We start from the raw sequence: 14,334 nt of genomic DNA, 5'->3' as shown, positions 1-14,334 counted from the left end.
CTCTCTGAGAATTTTCGATCGAAATTTGAAGATGTTATAGTGTGATTCAATGGCTAAAACTTCACGGGAACACTTGACTGAGATATACAGGCGTGGTATGGGATTCAAAATCATCCGGATTTGGTTGGATAATCGGTAGTGAAGAAAACAGGGTTGCTCGGGTTTTGGTTGCTCCATCACGAGTTCTGTGTAGTTGGCGTGTGGATTGATAGAGTTTTACTTCTGGTGGAACGTGAAAACAATGCCCTGAGAGTATATCGACATCAGCAGGCGTGTGAAGAGGCGAGAAAGGAAAGAAAAATTCCTTTATTATTTTTTCTTTACTGTCGAGATATGGGAAGATTTTCTGGAGTAATGAGCGAAGATTCTTAGTCTAAAGGTGTATAAATAGGCTATTGGGGTCGAGCAGAAGAGGGACAGAGAGATTGGGAGAAGTTTAGAGCACCACAGAGTCAAAAAAATCGAATTTGCAGAGAGACCACCTGCTGCTGCTGCTGCTGCCATTGAAGAACACTGAAGAGCACGAAGAACAGACTTGCCACAACCGTCATTTTTAAACAGTGTCAGCGACTCATACTGTGGGTTGCAGATCAGAGACAGACTTAAAAAACGCAACAGTACAGTAACGGCTCTTTGTAACGGCTTTTGCAACAGTTATAAGCATTGCAAACCCGATTTTTATTATAATTCTCCCTTATTCATCATTTGTAACCCTTTGAGCATAAATGAAGTCAACTTTTGAGCGTGTTTCCAACATGATGAGCGGCTAATTCTCTCGTAACCAAGGCAATGGATGAAGCTATTCACACATGAACAATGGGAACTATTTCATTTTCTCTAGTATTTAATTATAATTCACTCAATCACTGCTTTTGCAAAGTTCTTAAAAGTTTACATAATTTTCTTCATTAGTTGTGATTCAATTAGATAGGTTATGCTTTGGTTAGATAATCTATGCTTAAGGGATACAATTAATTTTTGAGAATATGTTTGATTATTTGTGGATTAAGAAATAAAGGATTAAAAGGACAATTAGAGTTATGAAATATTTGATATCATTCATGTGTAATTGTGGATTCTAGTGTCTTGGTTATTTTCCAATTACTGAAAATAAATTTTGAGTTAAGTTTTCTATATTTTTAAGTTTTATTAAGTCTAGAATTCATTGCCTTCAGAAGCCTCAACGAACTCTTTACTATAACATCATTGAAAATATATCATCAATTTTTGGCGCCGCCGACGCGGGCTTGTATTTATGATAGAGTTTTTAGATTTATATTTTTTTTTAGTTTTTTTTGTTCTTCTTTACGTTTTTGGGTTTTTGTCTTTTCCTTTCAGATTTTGGAGCGAAAGAAATTTTTTCCAAAGCTTTTGGCGAAGATTTAAAGGCTTGAAGTAAAAGGCTAAGCGAAAGGAGCTAAAGAAGAAGTTTTATTTTTATTTTATAGAAAAAGAGAGAAAAAAAAAGAGAGAGTTATTTTATTAGATTGTATTAGGAATTCTTTTTTATTTTGTATTTTTCTTTTTCTTTTTGCACTTTATTTTCTGGACCTTTCTTTTGGACTTTGGACATTTGGACATTAATTTTTTTAAACCCTACGGAAGGGTAGATTAAATATTAAACTGTTTGCAGAGAAGGACGGTGATTACGATATCACCTCGGTCCTTCGGGTTCGTACACAACATAGGAGTTGTGACCCGAGTCGACGACAACGGTTCATCCCCCGTCTGGAACGGGAGGTAAGTTTGTCGAAACACTCACGAATCCCCTTTCAGCGAGTTACTGTATTCCTTCGTTTGCATATATGCCGAGGAATTGAAAACGGCTGCTTTAAATTCCTAGTAAATGGCAATGACTAGCCATACAAGATAAGGGTTCGGATTTCATCACCGTTCTCTTCTTGCCCGCCTTAGGAAAACGAAACCAAACGCAAACCTAAGCTTTAAAATTTGGAATAGAACGAGACCTATAGGGTAACGAGCTTAGTAGGAAAGTCGTTCGAAAAATATTGGTTACTCTTTTATCATACCTCGAAGTTCATGATGGTATCTGTGAGTTGAATGCGTGACTGCGCCGCCTTGTGATAGCGGTGAGGCCTTGGGTATAAAAGCTCAACTGAGCTTCCCTCGCCTCAATTCAACTTACTTTGACTCGGATTGATTCCAAAGGGGTTTGATTAAATTGTAACGAATTCCCTTTCGAAGGATTAGAAGCTGGTCTAGAAACAATCTAAGTGGAGCCATCATGCTTTTTGTTTGCTAGAATTCAGTAGGTTATCTGTGGTGGAGTCAGCCTTGTTTGTGTTTGCATAGAAATTCCCTTTCCTTTTAGGGCTTTTCGTTTTAGTTTTGTTTTTCTAGTGTATGCCTGAGGTCATTAGAGAACGGGCTTGGAAAAGAAACACTCTAGGTCGTCTGATTAGTGATAAACCTAGTAGTTCTTCTTATGAAGGCGGGGAGCTCGAAGACTCTTCTTTAGAGATCCCCGTTTTTCGGAAACTTCAGTTTTGAGAATCTGATTTTTTGTGAAGAAAGTACTCCTAGTCCTTCGGTAGTGCCAGAAATGGCAACTTTAAAAGCTTTATTGAACTCAACTAGGACCTCTCGTCCGTCTTGTATCAAGTTAGATGAAACCGAGGCAAATTATGAACTCAAACCTGGGACTTTACAGATGCTCCCAACCTTTTTAGGAAAAGAGAATGAGAACCCCTATTTTTATGTTAGGGAATTTGAGGAAGTATGTAGTACTCTGAAAATTAAAAACCTTAGTGATGATGCACTGAAACTTAGGTTATTCCCCTTTTCCTTAAAAGATAAAGCCAAATCTTTGCTGTATAGTTTGGATTCTGAGTCAATTGAAACCTATGAACAACTTAGATCTTCCTTTATACATAAGTTTTCCCAAGGCACAAAACATCGTCTATTAGGACACAAATTTGTACTTTTGCTCAACAAGAGGGAGAATCTTTATATATGTATTTAGAAAGGTTCAATGACTTAATATCTCAATGTCCTCATCATGGTTTAGAGAAGGTTAGGTTAGTTCAGATCCTCTACGAGGGTTTAGATTATTCAACAACAACCATGGTTGAGTCCTTATGCACAGGTGGGTTTGAGAATAAAACTGTTGATGAGGCGATGACATTTTTGAATGAAATCGCCAATAAGACCCAACAATGGGAAAATAATAGGGAACCCCAGAAAAAAATTCTTCTAAGTAGAGGAAATGTCAATAGGGTAGAAGGATCCTATGAGTCAGATGCTAAAATAGCAGCCATAGACAAAAGGTTAGAAGCGTTGGAATTAGGTCATTCTAGTGGTACTAGTGGTAGAATAGAGACTTTTTGGGAAGGCGTTTCTATTGAAGAGCAAGCCAATGCTCTTTATAACAACACTAGATTCGATAACCGTCAGAAGTTTGACCCTTATTCAGAAACCTATAACCCTGGCTGGAGAAACCATCCCAACCTTTTCTTGGTCTAAGGGCCAGAATCAAGGTCAGTCTAGTAACTCTCAAGCTCCCCCAGGTTTTGGCTATCCTAAGAATCCTTCAGCCCCAGCACAGTTTCAGAACCCTTCGGATAAGAAGATTATGAGTTTAGAAGAGTCTCTTGCTTTGTTAACTCGTAACACTATGCAGTTTCAGCAATCTGTTGCTCAAGGTATAGAAGAAAATAAGAGAATAGGTCAGGCTAACTCTCAGGCTATTTCCGAGTTGAAAACCCAGGTTAGTCATATAAATGAGTCTTTAAGAGAAAGAGGTAAGTTTCCTAGTCAAACTCAACCAAACCCTAGAGGAATTAATGAAATAGGTGAAAGACCATCCGATCATGTAAATTCTATTAAAACCCTTAGGAGCGGTAGAGAGATAGACAACAAGGTTTCCATGCCTAATAGTGAACATGATGTAGTTCACCCTTTTGAGCCAGAGAATGAGAAAACTGATAGAGTCTCCAAAGAGATCAATGAGGGTCCTGCTGAGCCCGACTTTTTTCCCAGATCCCCGTTTCCCCAGCTGCTAGTTCCGACTAAGTGGGAGTACAACTTTAATGATATGTTGGAGGTTTTTAAGCAAGTTACTATCACCGCTGTTGGATGCGATTAAGCAGATTCCGGCTTATGCCAAGTTCCTTAAGGACTTGTGTACACGAAAGCGTAAGCTTAGTGTCCAGAAGAAAGCCTTCCTAGCTAGTCACGTGAGTTCCATTATTCAGAATACCACTACTCCTAAGTATAAAGACCCAAGGTCCCCTACCATTTCTTGCACAATAAGTAAACACTGTGTTGAGAAATCTTTGCTTGACTTAGGAGCCAGTGTGAATTTACTTCCATACCATGTGTACCTTATACTAGGACTTGGTGAGATGAAACCTACCCAGATGACACTCCAGTTAGTTGATAGGTCCGTTAAAATTCCTCGTGGTGTGATCGAGGATGTTCTTATTGAGGTCGAAAAGTTTATTTATCCAGTGGATTTTGTTATCCTAGATACCCAACCTGTCCCTGACCTAGAGAACCAGATACCGGTGATTTTAGGTCGCCCATTTTTAGCAACATCCAATGCGATCATTAACTGTCGAACTGGTATTATAAATTTGTCTTTTGGTAACATGACTATTGAGCTGAACATCTTTCACATTAGTAAGCTACCCCATGAACTGGACGACTCGAGTGTAGAAGAGGTGAACATGATAGGCACCTTAGTAGAGGAGTCATTACCAAACACTTTGATAGAAGATCCATTAGAGAAATTCCTAGCTCACTTTGAGATTGATTTTGATGATGATGATGTGATTAATGAGGTGAATTCTTTGTTAGATTTAACCCCTTTGTTATACACTAGTAATGGATGGAAACCTAAGTTCGAACCTTTACCCGTTTCCGAGTCTACCCTAGTTCCTTCGGTGGAAAAGCCTCCCAAGTTGGACCTTAAACCATTACCACATACCCTGAAGTATGTGTTTTTAGGACCCTCTGAAACTTTACCTGTGATTATAGCATCCGCCTTGGATAGTGATCAGGAAAGTAGGCTAGTGACTGTCCTTCAGAATAACAAGGAAGCTTTAGGGTGGACCATAGCAGACATTAAGGGTATAAGTCCTATTGATTGTATGCATCATATCTATTTAGAGAGTGACACCAAACCTTCTAGAGAGATGAAACGTCAACTGAACCAAAGAAGTTGTTCGAACCGAGGTTCTGAAGCTGTTAGATGCAGGCATTATCTACCCCATTTCAGACAGTAAGTGGGTCAGCCCCGTTCAGGTTGTTCCCAAGAAATCCGGTATTACTGTTGTCCAGAATGATAATAATGAATTAATCCCAACCCGAATGACCACGAGTTGGCGTGTCTATATTGATTATAGAAAATTGAACAAGGTCACTAGGAAGGACCACTTTCCCCTTCCCTTCATCGACCAAATGCTAGAGAGATTAGATGGACGTATCCATTATCGCTTTTTAGATGGATATTGCGATTATAATCAGGTTCCTATTTCCCCAGAAGACCAAGAGAAAACCACTTTTACCTGTCCCTTTGGTACCTTTGCATATAGATGCATGCCTTTCGGCCTATGTAATGCCCCTGCGACCTTTCAGCGTTGTATGATGAGCATATTTTCTGACATGGTAGAACGGTTCTTACAGGTCTTTATGGATGATTTTTCAGTGTTTGGTTCTTCTTTCGATGAGTGCTTGCATCATTTGTCATTAGTTTTGACTAGGTGTTAGGAAAAGAATTTATTGCTTAATTGGGAGAAATGTCACTTCATGGTTCGTTCAGGAATTGTTCTAGGGCATACCGTATCTTCAAAGGGTATATAGGTAGATAGAGCCAAATTTGACCTTATTAAAACTTTACCGGTCCCAAAAACCGTAAAAGGTATTAGGTTATTCTTAGGGCATGCTGGTTTTTATCATCGATTCATTAAGGATTTTAGCTTGATTTCTATACCTCTTTGCAATTTTCTTGCAAAAGATGTTAAGTTTGTCTTTGATGATGCTTGTTTAGAGGCCTTCGAGAACCTTAAAACTTTACTCACTACCGCCCCCATAGTCCAGGTACCCAACTGGAACCTACCCTTTGAAATCATGTGTGATGCTTCAGATTATGCTATTGGTGTTGTGCTAGGTCAGCGAGAAAACAAGTTACTTCATGTAATTTACTATGCTAGCAAAACTCTGAATGATGCGCAGTTGAATTATACCACTACGGAGAAGGAATTGCTATCCATTGTGTTTGTCTTAGACAAGTTTAGACCCTATCTCTTAGGTTCTAAGATCGTAATATATACTGATCATGCTGCTTTGAAATATCTTTTGTCTAAGAAGGATACGAAACCTAGATTGATTAGGTGGATCCTGTTGTTACAAGATTTTTCTCCGGACATTAGAGACAAAAAGGGTGCAGAAAATGTAGTAGCAGACCACTTGTCTAGACTTGTTGTGGATACCCTTAATGATTCCCTTCCTATAAGGGACAGCTTTCCTGATGAACAATTGTTCTTTGTTACCCAATTACCTTGGTATGCGAATATAGTGAACTATCTTGTTACTGGTCGAATGCCCCAACATTGGGGTAAACAAGAGCGTTCTAGATTTTTAGCTGAGGTTAAGCACTTCTTTTGGGATGATCCTTATTTGTTTAAGTATTGTCCAGACCAGATTATTAGGAGATGTATACCTGAGAGTGACCAGTCCAGTATTATTTCCTTTTGTCATGATCATGCGTGTGGGGGTCACTTTAGTGCTAAGAACTGCTGCTAAGATATTGCAGTGTGGATTCTATTGGCCTTCGTTGTTTAAAGACTCCCACAGTTACTGTGTTACTTGTGAACGTTGCCAGAAATTAGGAACCATTTCCCGTAGGAACATGATGCCCTTGAACCCTATTTTAGTTGTCGAGGTCTTTGATGTGTGGGGTATTGACTTTATGGGTCCGTTTCCTAATTCTTTTGGTAACCTATACATCCTTGTCGCTGTAGACTATGTCTCTAAGTGGATTGAGGCGGTTGCGTGTAAAACCAATGACCATAGGGTTGTGATTGATTTCTTGAAAAATAATATTCTTACACGTTTTGGTACACCGCGAGCTATAATTAGTGATGGTGGGTCGCACTTTTGTAATGGACCTTTTAGGCTTTTGATGAAGAAATATGGTATTACACATAAGGTAGCTACCCCGTATCATCCACAGACTAGTGGTCAGGTTGAGGTTTCCAATAGGGAGATAAAACGTATATTAGAGAAAAGTTAATCCTAATCGGAAAGACTGGTCGTCTAGGCTTACTGATGCCTTATGGGCTTACCGTACTGCGTTTAAGACCCCATTGGAATGTCGCCTTATCGGCTTGTGTATGGAAAGGCATGTCATTTACCTGTCGAGTTAGAACATAGAGCTTATTGGGTGTTAAGCAGCTAAACTTTTCTCTTGACAAGGCAGGAGCCCATAGGAAACTCCAGCTCAATGAGTTGGACGAGATTCGTATAGATGCTTACGATAGTGCGAAGGAGTATAAGAACAAAATGAAACTTGTGCATGATAGAAATATTTTAAGGAAGTCATTTTCTCCAGGTCAAAAAGTTCTTCTGTATGATACCCTTGCATCTTTTCCCTGGGAAGTTACGTTCTCGGTGGACGGGTCCTTTTATTGTTCGCACTGTCTTTCCTCATGGAGCTGTTGAATCGAGACACCGGATGGTAGTAGTTCTTCGAAGGTTAACGGTCAGAGATTGAAACCCTTTTTAGAGCCCTTTCCTACAGGTGATGTTGAGGAGGTCCCTCTGGAGGACCCTGTTTACCCTTGATTGACCATCGAGGATTGTATGTTGTATATTAGTTTTTGATTTTCTTCACCCAGGTACTATCTTTCCAACTTCTCCTCGTGTTATTTTACTTTTGGTATTGCTCTTTCATTAGAAACATTGAGGACAATGTTAGATTTAAGTTTGGGGGTGGGGAAGAACTTTTTAGTTGCACTTTTGAAACTTCTAGCGTCACATGGTACCGGTTAGCTAAGTTTACATACTGTTTCTCACCGAAAAGATAGAAATTGGAATGCTAGGGATAAAACCTTTTGAGACATTAGAGAAAAAGACATTGAGATCCTTGAAATTCAGGAGAGAACTTGTTCCTTTTAGAGGGTAACCGTGATGGACCTAACCATACATGATGGAAAGGCAAGTAGGTCAGGAAATGCCAGAAAGACAAAGCAACCTCACAATGTAGTCTTAGTTACTGGATTGCGACTCTCTCTCAGTAGAAACTTATCATCATCAACAAGCGGAGCGACATCAAAATCTATGAAGAAAGTTGAAGACGTTTTAGGTTTAGAAGCAACAATAGAAGAGAATAATTCAAAATCAAAGTTGAAGTTATAAGAGCAAATGATATAAGTTGTTAGAATCCATGATACCAAGACATCACAAGTTGCGAAGATCCAAGTTTTGAAAGTCCTTCTCTCATGGCCATGTAAATTTTTCTTGTAATTTTGTTTCAAAAAAAAAAAAAAAAAAATGAATGAAAAAAAAAATGAAAAATGAATGAAAAATGAAAAAAATCATCGTTACGTTTTGTTCAATAAGGCCAAAGGGAAGTAGAGATTTATAAGTCAAGCAAGAAATCGAAGAGAAGAGTTAATTGTCAAGGTTCTATGAGGTTCGATAGTTTATCATCAATAGTTGAAGACCGAAGAAGACGTTGTTTCTACTGAGCACTATGAGAGAGTCGAAGAAAGATACATTTGGTTGCTTTGTTAGTCCGCTTTCAATCTGGCATAAGATCTTTCTAGCACTGGTTTAACTCATCACACGTAATTAGTCCAGCTGTGTAGCAGATGTCCCTCCCATCTTTATCTCTCTCCTAATCTTATCCAGCTGTAAAGCAGCGGACGCATCTTACGATGTTTATCTAGCTATGTAGCGGATATCTCTTTATCTAGTAGTGTTGCGGATGTGTCTCCCTTTTCTTCAGTCAGCTTTAGAGCTGACACCTTTAATTTCTCTGGCATTCTAGTTACTTGGAGATAGGTTGAGAATATGTATGTCCTCATAGCTCTTTGGATACTTGTGACCAATTAGAAGTAATGGTTTTGTGGGTACACCTCTGGTAAACCCTCCCGAGATTAACTCGGTTTTATTTATTTTTTATTAGTTTTCCTCGAGGACTAGCAAATAATAAGTTTGGGGGTATTTGATAGACGCATTTATGTATCTAATTTGTCCTCAATGTTTCATATTGTTGGTACTCGTTTTCGTCCTTATTATGGTGTTTTGTGTATTTTTAGGTATTTTTGGAAAATAAATATTATTGGAAAAATCGGCTCGAAAAATCACTCGGAACACCCCGGAGGACACTTGCTATACGGAGCCCAGATTTGGTTAAGGGGCACCTCAATTACTAAGGGGCACCCAAAAAAGGCAGCTGTTATTCGCACCCTACATCTGGTTAGGGGGACACCATCTTCTTCGTTTGAAACCTAAAAATTGGCGGGAAAAATGTGGCAGCTCTCTGAGAATTTTCGATCGAAATTTGAAGATGTTATAGTGTGATCCAATGGCTAAAACTTCACAGGAACACTTGACTGAGATATACAGGCGTGGTATGGGCTTCAAAATCATCCGGATTTGGTTGGATAATCGGCAGTGAAGAAAACAAGGTTGCTCGGGTTTTGGTTACTCCATCACGAGTTCTGTGTAGTTGGCGTGTGGATTGATAAAGTTTTACTTCTGGTGGAACGTGAAAACAATGCCGTGAGAGTATATCGACATCCGTGTGAAGAGGCGAGAAAGGAAAGAAAATTTCCTTTATTATTTTTTCTTTACTGACGAGATATGGGAAGATTTTCTGGAGTAATGAGCGAAGATTCTTAGTCCAAAGGTGTATAAATAGGCTACTGGGGTCGAGCAGAAGAGGGATGGAGAGATTGAGAGAAGTTTAGAGCACCACAGAGTCAAAAAAATCGAATTTGCAGAGAGACCACCTGCTGTTGTTGTTGCCATTGAAGAACACTGAATAGCACGAAGAACAGACTTGCCACAACCGTCGTTTTTAAACAGTGTCAGCGACTCATACTGTGGGTTGCAGATCAGAGACAGACTTAAAAAACGCAACAGTACAGTAAACGACTCTTTGTAACGGCTTTTGCAACAGTTATAAGCATTGCAAACCCGATTTTTATTATAATTCTCCCTTATTCATCATTTGTAACCCTTTGAGCATAAATGAAATCAACTTTTGGGCGTGTTTCCAACATGATGAGCCGCGAATTCTCTCGTAGCCAAGGCAATGGATGAAGCTATTAACACATGAACAATGGGTAACTATTTCATTTTCTCTAGTATTTAATTATAATTCACTCAATCACTGCTTTTGCAAAGTTCTTAAAAGTTTACATAATTTTCTTCATTAGTTGTGATTCAATTAGATAGGTTATGCTTTGGTTAGATAATCTATGCTTAAGGGATACAATTAATTTTTGAGAATATGTTTGATTATTTGTGGATTAAGAAATAAAGGATTAAAAGGATAATTAGAGTTATGAAAATTAGATGTGACAGATTCCTCATGTGATTGCATTTCTAAAGCTGCGATTCGAGCTTCTAATTGATCCATAAGTGATGATTGGGTGAGTGAGGCACTAGCAAAATGTTCATTTTCACGTTGCGATGAATGATGCATGTATGAATAGTCAGTAGGGTTCATGTATTGCGGCTCAGGACTTTGAAAATGTCCATAATAATTCCTATGACTATTGACATCATGGTCCGTGGAAGGTTCATAACGTGAAGTTTGTCCATAAGCAAGTTCCCTAAGAGTTTTATTTCCATCTCCAGGAGCAGACCAAAATCCAGACATGATTGGCTCAAGAGCTAAGTAACTATGTTACAAAGCCCAAAATTTGGTTTTTAAAGGGTTTGGATTTTTGGGAAAATTTTGGTTTTGGTGGGAGACATTGGAAAAAGAAAATTTGGTTTAAAATGGGAGTAAAAATAAAAAATTTGGTTTAAAATGGGAGCAAAAGAAAATTTTAATTATTATTATTATTATTATTTTATTTTTTTTTATTTTATTTATTTTATTTTTTTTTTTAAACTTAGCCTAGCATAAATTAGCACAACCCATAAAAGAAAATAAAAACAACAATAATAATTACAAACCCATAAAAGAAAGAAAAAGAAGAAAAAGAAAAAATTATTACAAGCCCAAATAAAAAATAAAGAAAAACAAAAATTATTACAAGCCCACAAATTAAAAATGGAAGCCCACAGGTTGGGTTCTCTTAATGGGTTTAGGCTTACCTATAAAGCACAGCCCAGCTGTTCGGTTTGGTTGCAAAAGCCCAGTTGGGCTTTGGATCATCCTAAGCTTTGGCTTCAACACTCAAGCCCAGTTGGGCTTGGTTCAATTTCTTCTCCTTCTGCAGCTTACAGCCCAGTTGGGCTTTTGTTTCTTTATTGCACAGCACAGCAACAGGTGCAGCAGCAGCTTGGCAGCAGCATCAGCAGCAGCAGCAGCTTGGCAGCAGCAACAGCAGCAGCTCACAGGATTCTTGGCCTGGCACCAGCGAGCACCACAGCAGCACAAGAGAATAGCAACAGGAGTACAGCAGCAATAGCAGCAGCAACAAGGGTCAAATTCTTACAACCCAGCAGCTAGGCAAAAGCAAGAGCAATACAGAGAAAGAAGCAAGACAATGCACTAAAGAGGTAAGACAATGCCTAACAGGAAGTGCAAGAACAGGGACTATGCTTACATTAAGCTAAGCTAAAAGATGCAACTAAGTAAGCAAGAACAGCAAAGATGCTTGGTAATGCAAAACAGTATGCAAGAACAGTTAAATGCTTACACAGAAGCAAGTGAGACTAAAATGCAGTTACACAGTGATGCTTATGCAAATGGATGCAGTGCAAGAAGATATGCAAGAATATAAGATGACAAGTATGCCAAGATGATGTAAGATGCAATGCAGATGGCACAAGCTTCAGATGACAAATAAGAAAGTTACAGGACAGAATCAATGAGCTGCAAGATGAGTTGATAACTGAATATGCAGGACAAAACTAGATGCAAGCTAAAGCTAATGATGCATCCATGAAGGCTAGATGGTGCAAGTTAAGAATTCTGTGAGGCTAGATGCAGTAAATGAAAGAATGCAAGAATGCAGTTGTAATGAACAGTGAATGCAGTGAAGATGCAACAGGATGCACTAAGGATGCAACAGAAAGGTTAAGAAAGGTCTAGCAGCAACAGCAACAGTTAGCTAGCTAGCTAGCAAAGGCTAGCCAGCAACAAGACCTATAACAGCAAACAAATGCAGAGAACAGCAAACAAATGCAAACAAACAACAACAGCGCCGCTAACCGAGTCCCCGGCAGCGGCGCCAAAAACTTGATAGGTAAGGAATTAAACCTAAAACTATGGTTATATTTACACCTGCAAGTGCACAGGATCTAAAGTAGAAAGTGAATAAGCAGGGGTTTGTCCACAGGGACTTGGAGGGAGCTATTGTTGTTTTCCTAGAGATTTTTGTGTTGTGTTAAAACACAACTGAGCTGTTTTGGTGTAACTGAATTAGTGACAGAAAGTGAAGTAAATGTGATAGTGAAGCAAGGTAACTGGAAACAAAACCAAATAAACCAAGGCTGTTAGCCAAGGGCAGGGAGGAGAAGAAGTAACAAAACAGTTAAAAAAAAGGAAAGAAAAGCAAAGCCAAGGCAATGGCTTTAGGCATTCATCTAGAGTGGGAAGAGAACTAGCTTGCTCATTGTCACAAGTGAGCACTAGTTTCTCCCCACTACTCAATCAACACAATGCACTGAGATTTCTAGCCTAACATTCCACTAAACTAACATTACATGGAACACCAACATTTAACAGGAACAACACATATTAACAGGACATATGTAAACAACATTTAACATTTGCATGAAATTAGAATTGAAACATAACAGGGAATTAAAATTGAAACCCTAAAATTAAACAGTTGAAATTGAAATTTAAAAATTAAACCTAAACTAACCCAATTTTGGGGGAATCTCGGCTAGCCCAAGAACACCCTCAAATTGCTCTACACACTCTCTATTTATAGCATACAATTACCCAAATTTTCAAACCCTAAAATTAGAAATTAGGTATTTATCAATTCCGAAATTGCTCACCAAATTCGCTGAATTGGTGGTGACCTGCCTCTTTTTCTTCCCTCTCGGTCCTCTCTGCCTCCAATTGTGTTTCTAGGTCGACCTATTTCATCAATTTCTCACCTAGGGTTTCAGTGAGATGAGAGATGAGAAATTGATGTAATAGGCCGCTAGAAGAATACGGGAATGATGCGTTTTGTGTAGGTGATAGCCATGATGGCTTTTGGTGGCGGTTGTGGTGGTTGAAGCAGTGGAGTTGGCGGAGTTGGTAGTGAAGGTGAGGCTGTTGCAGACGGAGGTGAGGGAGGTGAAGTCGATGGAGAAGAAGGAGGGGAGTGTTTGGTTGATGGGTATAGGTATTAGGTGCTTAGTGTGTGGCGGGATAGAAAGCTTGATGATTTGCAAAGTTGAGCCGAGGGATGCGGAAATGATAGATCGATCTAACGGCTACAAGTGAAGAGGCTGGTATCGACCGTCGGATGCCTGATACAACGAAACTGACGGCTCAAGATGGAGTTAGGTGCTGTAGTGTTAGACAGGAGCTTCAGACTTTGATGTACTAGCGATGCTGCGACCATAGGATACTGAGATGATCCAATCTGACGGCTAGAAAGGGAAACGGGTATGGATATAGGAAATGGATTTGGGTGAGGGTTTTGGGCCTTGGGTATGCCAAGCCCATATCTTCTTTAAGGACAATTCTTCCTCTTCAAGCCCAGTTCTAGCCTTTTGGTCTTGCGCACAACATTCTTCGCGGCTTCCTTGTGTAATTCCTCCCGACTTCTCACTACTTTTCTGCTCTTTTCTGCTTCGCAATTCATCTAACTTTATTTATTACCTAAAAATGCAAAATTAATTAATAAAAATATTTATTCTCGAAAACAAAGAATACAGAATATGGGATAAAATGTAGAATTAATGCACAAAGATGAGTTAAATTGCCAACAAAAGGGGATAAATATATACAATATTTGGCACTCATCAAATACCCCCAAACCTGAATTTTACTTGTCCTCAAGTAAAACAAAACTAAGGAAATCCTAACTATACCACTGTCGCTGGTCTCTCGAATGCATTTAGCGTATGCACTAAGCCTTTTAAACCACTAAGTGTCCCTAGTGGACGAGTTGAAGTCTCGTGAAGGTTACCAGAGGTGTGCCTACAAAACCTAAGGACAAATATAAGCTCAGATTCCAT

The sequence above is a fragment of the Papaver somniferum genome, chromosome 9 (genome assembly GCF_003573695.1).
Source record: "Papaver somniferum cultivar HN1 chromosome 9, ASM357369v1, whole genome shotgun sequence".
NCBI classification, from domain to species: Eukaryota; Viridiplantae; Streptophyta; class Magnoliopsida; order Ranunculales; family Papaveraceae; genus Papaver; species Papaver somniferum.
Note: the sequence above shows the minus strand (reverse complement) of the source record.